Raw genomic sequence first — 10,083 nt, 5'->3', positions numbered from 1 at the left:
CTTTTGATTCAGTATTTCTATGAGGGACTTCTACCAATGGGCCGCAGTATGATAGATGCTGCTAGTGGAGGAGCTTTGGTTGATAGGACACCAGAAGAGGCAAGGAGGCTGATTGCTAACATGGCAGCAAATTCTCAGCATTTTGGAATGAGAATGGATCACACACCTATGAAGGTTAATGAGGTAAGTACATCTAAACTTGAGAAATAGATTTCTGATTTAACTTCTTTGGTAAAGCAGTTGGCTGTAGGGAACATGCAAACTGTTAAGGTATGTGGAATTTGTTCGGGTTCGGGTCATGCTACTAACAAGTGTCCTACGTTACAAGAGGATGAATCAATGCAACATGCTAATGCAATAGGACATTATGGATAGCCACAACGCAGGTATGATCCCTTTTCGAGTACTTATAATCCAGAATGGTGAGATCATCCCAATCTAAGTTATGGGAATCAACCGGTACAAAACCGATACTAGCAGCAAAGACCATAAGTGAATCAACCACCTCCACCTCCACCTCCACCTCCCTCAAATCAAGGTATGTCACTTGATGAAATTGTTAAGGCTTTGGCTAACAATACACAACAGTTTCAACAGGAGACCAGAAATAGCATTCAAAACATAGAGAGGCAAATTGGTCAGTTAGCCTCATCTGTGAGTAAGCTGGAAGCTCAAGGTTCTGGGAAGCTTCCATCCCAAACAGTCATGAACCCTAGAGAAAATGCGAGTATTATAGTGTTGCGGAGTGGGAAAGAAGTTGATAACCAGACTCCACATGAGCCAATGAAAATGAAGAAGAAGAAGCAAAAGAGTTTGAAGTTCCTGAAGTTCTTAAAGTTGAGGTAAATACTGAACCTAAACTAAATAAGGTTAATAATTCTGTTCTTCCTCCATTCCCATGCAGGTTGGCTAAAACTAAGAAAGAAGAACAAGAGAAAGAAATTTTGGAGACTTTCATAAAGGTGGAGATGAATATACCTTTACTTGATGAGATCAAACAAGTTCCCAAGTATGCTAAATTTCTTAAGGAACTATGCACTACAAAGTGCAAGTTGAGGAATAATGAGAAGATCAGTGTGGGGGAAAATGTGTCGACATTAATTCAGCAAAAATTACCCCCTAAGTATAAGGATCCAGGTTCGTTTTCTATTCCCTACAGAATAGGTGATTCTAAATTTGAACGTGCAATGGCAGATTTAGGAGCATCTATCAATGTTATGTCAAATTCAATTTTTCAAACTTTAAATTTGGGTCCTTTGAAAGAAACCAGTGTCATTATTCAGTTTGCTGATCGTTCTAATGCTTACCCATTGGGAGTAGTTGAGGATGTATTGGTGCAAGTTGGAGAATTGATTTTTCCTGTAGATTTTTACATTCTGGATATAGAGGATAGTGTTCCCACATCAAAGTCAGCTTTGATTTTGTTTGGAAGACCTTTCTTAAAAACTACCAAGACAAAAATTAATGTGGATGATGGTACCCTAACTATAGAATTTGATGGAGAGACTGTCAAATTTAATATCTTTGATACCATGAAGTATCCTGCTGATGACCATTTTGTTTTTTCTATTGATGTAGTTGATACATTTTGTGACACTCCTTACCCGTCTACAGTGTAGCCGAGCAAGATATGCCAACACCAGATCTTAACTCATTGATATTTATTATTTCAAATCTTATTTATTTATGGGTCACTAAATGAAACTTATGAAATTGATATCAGTTACATCATTTATTGAAATCTTAAATTTATTTGAGGTTCTGAAGATTTTTCAGAAAATCCGACAGAGTGCGGGCTAAAAATGGAGAAAACAATTCTTCAAAACCTGTGGAAAACACTTTCAAATATTTTTTTAATCATTCTCAACTCCAAATAATCAATATCATCTCAACATTTCTCAACAATTTCTCAATAATTTTCATTCATTCAATTTATATCATATATAATTCAATTCAAACTTAAAATTTATGAAGATAATACTTAATTTCATTAATTTACAGTACAAAATAATACAAGTGTTTATAATTTACATGATGACATAAAGATCTAAATACAAAATACAATTTACAAAAATACAAAAGAGAATCCTAGTGCCCTACCAAAATACACTACAGATGAGAGATGACACAGTACACTGACAAATCTGACTCTCACCCAGTTTGGGGTCTATTGGGCTCACGCTCCGTATCTCCTGTACCTACGCGTGGCAAAAGCAACGCGCTAAGTAATACTGCTTAGTGGTGCTAATAATAAAACAAAAATAACTAAAAAGAAATAAACATGCAAAGTGCATGCTGACAATTTATGCAGATCGAGTTTCTGGCAATTATTTGCAGTAATCTGATACTTTTTATGTTAATTATTTAATTAAAATTTGGTGAGATTTATTTTGATTGCCCAAGTAACCTATACTAGTCGACTGGAATGGATAAACAGGTAAACTGGCACTGAGTACCAAGTACCTAAGGCCATCACACCATCAGTCATATTGTGTCTCCCGATGTGCAATAGAACAGTTAATAAGCTGTAATAAATATTAGGCACGAGGCCAAATATCACAATAGTGTCACAATGGCTAAAAGCCATAAAATCACGAAATGGCCACATAAGCCATAAATTACAGAATGGCATGATGCCATATGCAGTACTGCTATCAAAACCCTATTGGCAGCCAACCTATCCAAACCAATCTTACTAGGTCTACTAGGGCATATTACAAAGCATTAATTGAATATTTGTGTTTAACATGTAAGGTTACTATTCATTTTATTATTCGAGTCAAAATATTGACTTTCTTATACATAATAGGTACATGAGTTCTAACTACATGAAATTACCACATTTTGGTTCACAAAAGTGTTGGTATTGGTTGCCAATCAATACTTAAAACTAATAGGAAATAAATCAAAAATTTCAGTTTTAGGTGCTAGAGTTCACTGTTCCTTTAGGCAATTCTAAAATAAGAATTTTTCCAAATGTTCTTAATCAAAGTTGTTCCTTTACGTTTCTTCTTTAATTCTCTTTTTGAATCACTTCATTTGGAGCTTTTTAGCTCAAGTTATGCTAATTTCTTTAAGGATGGCCGGATTAGTATCTATCCAGAATTTCTGGGCAGAAATGGTTCTGGCAGTTTTGATACCCTGATTTTGGTTAGCAATTCAGATGGGTTATGGTCAGAATTTGGTTTGGTATTCTTCATGAAAGTTGTTCTAAATTGTCTAAGCTTTTCATTGATATAAATTTCAGGTCAATTGGACTTTTTTGCACTTAGTTATGACCATTTAAACAAACACTATTTATTTGGTCATTTTCTAGGGACAGTAGATTGGTCACCCGGATTAGGGTAGTTTTAGGTCAATTTGGGTTGGTTTTCTGGGCAGCGTTTCTTCACCAAAGTTATGCCATTATGTGTATAGTTTCATGTCCAATTGGCCTTGCACCAATTAAACCTATACAACTCAAGTTATAGCTGCCTAAATCTGCTGGACTCACATCCAGCCCTGCAGGTCCTATGAGGCAGCATACCCAACCTCAAATCCAAAGTCACAATTCACTTCAATTCCTTATAAAACATAGCCAAATGGTCACTATTTGACCATTAGGACTTCCATGCACCAACACATGAGCAAAATCCTAATTTTTCTCAAGTCCCCAAATTCTCAAAGTTCAATTCATGCATTAAACTTACAATTTCAACTTCTATCATGTCCTTAAACATGAATTGAGTGAGAGGGAGAATAAATTGGGCACTAACCTTAGTTGAAGAGTTTCTCAAACTTGCAAAACCTTTTTGTTTCCATTTCTTTTTGCTACCTCAAGTTTACAAAAGGTATAAAGATCAAATTTAGTGAAGACAAGATAGGGTTTTATGGTGATTTAAGGTGGGAATTGAAGCTTTGTTGAGATGGCAATGGTGGAACACCATGGAGCTGGTTCGGCCAGCTGAAGAAGAAAGAAAATTTTGATTTTTTTCTCTTAATTCTTATCTCTTTTATTTGTTTTAAGAAGACTTGCTAAATGGTGATTGGTGGGAGGGTTTTAAATGACATCATTATGATGTCATAATTAGGCATTTTATTCATTTTTCTTTTTCTGTCATTTCTACTCACTTTTAATTAATTTTCCATCAATATTAATTCATATTTTATGTCATATAATTTATTTACTTAATTGGACAAGTTGGTCAAAAATATCTCTGAAGACGAAATGACCAAAATGCCCTCCGTTTGGCTTAATGAGCTAAAATTGTATGTACCAATTGATTTAATTTTCCTTGTGTTTTTTTAGCATTTTATTATCATTGAGACCCCAATAATCCTTCCCTGAAATCCCAAAAATTATTTCATGGAGTTTTCCTCAGGTCTAGGGTTGCTAACGGCCTTCACCGTCACTTCCCGTTAGGGTCACTCATCGCTAGAACTACGGCTCATTTAACCTTAGTGCATTTCATTTCTAAAAATTTTCCTCAATTTTTCTTATCATTATTTGGTTTATTTATAACTCCTCACTCTAGTCTAATTATGATTCCAAATATTCTAGCTGCCCAAACCGACATTGATCATCGGAACAGTAGAATGTACGAATTAGATAAAGTGAGGATGTTACACATTTGTGGAGGATGTTTTTGAGTTAAGCATGGAGGATGAGTTAGAAGTGGTGATTAGTCAAGGAATTCAAGAAATCAGTACCAATCAGCCATTAAGTGTAGAGGTTCAAGAGGCAGTAATGGCATTGCAGTCATTACCTCCTATTCCAAAAAGGTATGGAGTATCAAATATTGACTTACCTGCATCTCACATAAAATTATTACCATCTGTGGTGCAGGCATCAGTTCTTGAACTCAAGCCTTTACCTGAGCATTTGAAGTATGTTTACTTGGGAGACAATGAAACACTTCCAGTTATCATCTCAAGTAATTTAACAAAGATTTAAGAAGACAAATTGATTAGAGTTCTGAGAGTACACAAGAAAGCAATTGGATGGACAATAGCTGACATCAAAGGTATAAGTCCATCAGTGTGCATGCACAGGATTTTACTGGAGGATGAGGCTAAACCAAGTAGATAAGCTCAAAGGAGGTTGAACCACAGATGATAGAGGTTGTGAAGAAGGAGATTTTAAAGCTACTAGATGCAGGAGTTATTTACCCAATTTTAAACAACAATTGGGTAAGTCCAGTCCAAGTAGTGCCAAAAAAATCAGGAGTCACTGTGGTAGCAAATCAAGATAATGAACTTGTTCCAACAAGGATTCAGAGTGGATGGCGAATGTGCATAGACTACTGCAAGCTGAATTCAACAACAAGGAAGGACCATTTCCCACTGCCATTCATTGATCAGATGCTTAAGCGATTAGCAGGTAAGTTTTATTTTTGCTTTCTCGATGGCTTTTCTGGATATAATCAAATTGTGATTACACCAGAGGATCAAGAGAAGACTACCTTCACTTGCCCTTTTGGAACTTTTGCTTTTAAAAGGATGCCCTTCGGGCTTTGTAATGCACCTGCCACATTTCAGAGATGCATGATGAGCATATTTTCATATTATATTGATACTTGCATTGATGTGTTCATGGATGATTTTACTGTGTATGGTGATTCATTTGATGCATGTTTACATCATTTAACTTTTGTTCTTGAGAGATGCATTGAGAAAAATCTTGTTTTGAATTATGAGAAGTGTCATTTTATGGTGGAACAAGGGATTGTTTTGGGTCATGTTGTCTCTAATAGGGGTATTGAGGTGGATAAATCTAAAATTAATTTAATTGTGAACTTACCATACCCCACAACTGTGAGGGAAGTACGCTCTTTTCTTGGTCATGCAGGTTTCTATCGCAGATTTATTAAGGATTTCTCTAAGATAGCATTGCCTTTGTTTAGACTCCTGCAAAAAGATGTTCCTTTTGAGTTCAGTGAAGAGTGCAAGGAGGCTTTTGATAAATTGAAATCTGCATTGACATTACCCCCTATTATCCAGGCTCCTGATTGGACTATACTGTTTGAAATTATGTGTGACACAAGTAATTATGCAATGGGAGCAGTTTTAGGGCAGTGTGTTGGGAAACTCTTTCATGTGATTTATTATGCATCCAGAACACTCAATTCAGCTCAGCGCAATTACTCTATGACCGAAAAAGAGATTTTGGCTATAGTTTTTGCTTTAGATAAATTTTAATCATATTTGCTTGCTTCTAAAATAATTATCTTCTCTGATCATGCAGTGTTAAAGTATCTCTTAGCAAAGAAGGAAGCAAAACCAAGGTTGATTAGATGGATCCTTCTACTGCAAGAATTTGATCTTCAAATTAAGTATAAGAAAGGAGCTGAGAACCTGGTAGCAGATCATTTGAGCAGGTTAGTGACACAAGAAGATCCAGTTCCTTTGCAAGAACTTTTTCCTGATGAGTAGTTATTTAAATTGCAAGGTATGATCCCTTAGTATGCTGATTTGGTGAATTATTTAGTTACAAAGGTTATGCCTTTTAATTTGAGTATAGCTAAGAAAGAGAAATTGAAAAGTGAGACTAAGTATTATGTGTGGGATGACTCGTATTTATGGAAATTTGGTTCAAATCAAATTATTAGGAGATGTGTTCCTGATAATGAGATTCATCTATTCTTTCTTTTTGTCATGCCTATGCATGTGGAGGTCATTTTGGACCTAAGAGAACAGGTAGAAAAATATTAGATTGTGGTTTTTATTGGCCCACTATATTTCGTGATTCATACTTGATTCGCCAAAATTGTGAACAATGTCAAAGAATAGGAAGTTTAACCCATAGGAATGAGATGATTCAGAATCCAATACTTGTTTGTGAGATTTTTTATGTGTGGGGTATTGATTTTATGGGTCCATTTCCTTCTTCTTTTGGCTTTGTTTATATATTACTTGCTATTGATTATGTTTCGAAATGGGTGGAAGCCAAAGCCACCAGGACTAATGATTCTAAAGCTGTTGTAGGTTTTATCAAGTTAAACATTTTTAGCAGGTTTGGAGTTCTTAGAGCTTTGATTAGTGACCGAGGCACACATTTTTGTTATAGAACTGTTGAGGCATTGTTGAGGAGATATGGTGTTTTCCATAGAGTATCTACATCTTATCATCATCAAACAAGTGGGCAAGCAGAGGTGTCTAATAGAGAGATCAAGTCTATTTTGGAAAAAATAGTGAAGCCAAATAGAAAAGATTGGAGCCTTAGACTTGATGATGCTTTGTGGGCTTACAGGACTGCTTATGAGACACCAATAGGTATGTCCCCATACAGATTGGTATTTGGTAAGTTGTATCACCTTCCTGTTGAGTTAGAACATAAGGCTTATTGGGCTGTTAGACATTGTAATTTGGATTTGGATACTACTCGTGTGGAAAGAAAATTACAATTGCAAGAATTAGAGGAAATTCGACTTGAAGCTTATGAGAACTCTAAGATCTATAAAGAAAAGACCAAGGCATTCCATGACAAACTAATTCTAAGGAAGCAGTTTGTGGTTGGACAAAAAGTTTTGTTATATAATTCCATATTGAAGCTGATGCTTGGTAAGTTGCATTATCGTTGGATTGGACCCTTTGTTGTTACTAATGTGTTTCCGTATGGTGCAGTTGAAATTCAAAGTTTAGGAACTAATGAGGTGTTCAAGGTCAACGATCATTGACTCAAGCCATTTTATGAAGGGTTTAAGGAGCATACAGTGGAGGAGCTCAAATTGAGTAACCCAATTTATGTGGATTAAAGAGCTTTGCCATGTCGAGCTAACGATGATAAACAAAAGCGCTTCTTGAGAGGCAACCCATAGGTGGCTTGTTAGCCACAATTAGATTTGTTTTCTTTCCTTTATCTTATTTTATTTTCTAGCATTTTCTTTTCCTTTTCTTTTGCATTTGGGCTTTACATTGGGGACAATGTATGTTTTAAGTGTGGGGGAGGAGAAATTTATTGCTGCAATCTTTTTGAATATTAAAAAAAAATTAAATAAATAAATAAATAAATAAATTTTTTCTTATAAGCTTGATTCGTGATTCTATATTAACTCCCGGAGAGAAGTGTTTTGTCCTTGAAATGACTTTTCTATTTTAGATTGAATTTTTGAAATTTTAGGCAAGGTAATAGTAACTTTAATGATGGATTTTCTCTCTTCTCCATACCATAGAGCAATTTTTTGTCCTGCATAAATCATTTAGGCTTGATTTAATGGTGAAATGATTAGTTATGTGTGCTTTAAACTAGTGTCATGCATATTTCAGAACTTTGTTTAATTTATCAAGGCACTTTATAATATGTAGATGCATAAATTAATAGAAATAAAAGGTTGAACTTGAAAATTGCTCTGCTATTTTAGTTAAGCAAAGTAACCAGGGGTCTTCATGAACCCCATGTCGATTCTCAGGCCAAAAGCTAGCTAGGATATGAGCAGGGTACTTTTCTAAAGGTGACGGTTGAAACAAATTAAAAAAAAAAAAAGTAACTATGACAAGAGAGAAGTACCAATTTCAAATATATAAAAAAAGGGGGCATTTCTATCTCCACTAAGATTTGCAAAGAGCTATAATTATTGTGCCTTAATAAATTAACCTTGTGTTTTGGTATGTATTGATTTAAAATTTTATGGAACTTTAATTGTCTAAGCTTAATTGATTTCAAGCCTTTTGTTTTGTGTTGGAGAATTATTGATATATTGGTATGGTGTTGATGGAATTTATTATGATGGTTATTACCTTACTTGCCTCTTCTTTCAAACTTTTAATCTTTTGTTAGAGAATGTTGTGATAGAGTGAAGTTAAGGAACTTCTAAGTGGAGTTGATTGAGAGTTTAAGTCATGCTTGAGGACAAGCATGGAATAAGTGTGGAGGAATTTGATAAGTGCATAATTTATTAATTTTACTCCCATCACATTTAGTGTTTCTACGGTATCTTTATGCCTAATTCAGTTGATTAAAGTATAATTATCTATTAGGCATATGTTTAAAGAGTTGTTGAAATAATTATGTTAAATGGAGAAATTTTCAGCATTTGCATTAATTTGACTCTTGCTGTATTTTTCAGGGTTTTGGTGAAGTCCCAGAACATAGAAATGTGGAAGGAAACTTGGAAAGGTCGAAGGATTGAGAAGCGTTGTTGATACAAAGTACACGGGTCGTGTAAGCACAACCACAGACCCGTGTAACATTCTGCCAGAAGAAATCTAGAGAACCAAGGAAGAAATAAAGTACACGGGTCATGTAACTTGACTCGTGTAAATCCTGGAGACCCGTGTAACCTTCTGTGCCAATGCAAGACATACCCATTCAGCTCCAGTAAGTACACTGCCTTGGGCCGTGTAGTGATACACGGGTCGTGTATTCGTCGACAATCAGTTTTCTGATTTTGCTCCAGTTGCAGTTTTTTACAGAGACTCTAAAAACCTAACCCTAAACTATTTATTCTAAATAGAAGAGGCAGCAACTGACAGAAGGGACCATTGAGCAGCCTCTCGAAAAGAAGAGAATTAGACTTTCATTCTCCATTCACATTCTAGATTTCTTCAATTTTCTTCTTTAATTTTCTGTAAGCCATGAACATGAGTGGTGAAGTTTTTAATTCAGTTCAAGGGATTCAAGTTCTTTTGCTTGATTTGTGAGACCAGGTTCTTAATTTAATTTATGTCTTTTTGAATATCTATTATTTTCTGATTTCATTATCTTTGATCTATCGAATGATTTGCTAAAAAGGCCTATTAGTTAATTGTTTAATGTGGTCAATTGCTAGTTCATCTTCATAATCCGTAATTGTTGTGTAAGATTAAATATGAGTAGCAATTAGGTTTTATTGATTATGATCCCAGTTTTCGATAATAACCTAAGGAAACAATAGGGTGAATTAAATGATTTATGCTTCATAAATTGTTGTTCAGATTAACTACTTTCTATTCTTAAAGCAGTTATTAATTTGATGAGGATTGCTTAATACCAATTCAGTTAATAATTAGAGTCAACAAGAGTGCTGGGCTCAAATTGATGAGTATAGGGAAGTTAGGGATTTTACCTCGCTGTTTGGTAAATCTACGTTAAGTGTTCAATAAGAAATAATTGTATTTCTTTTGTCT

The sequence above is a fragment of the Hevea brasiliensis genome, chromosome 17 (assembly GCF_030052815.1).
Source record: "Hevea brasiliensis isolate MT/VB/25A 57/8 chromosome 17, ASM3005281v1, whole genome shotgun sequence".
NCBI classification, from domain to species: Eukaryota; Viridiplantae; Streptophyta; class Magnoliopsida; order Malpighiales; family Euphorbiaceae; genus Hevea; species Hevea brasiliensis.
This window is presented reverse-complemented; position numbering follows the sequence as displayed.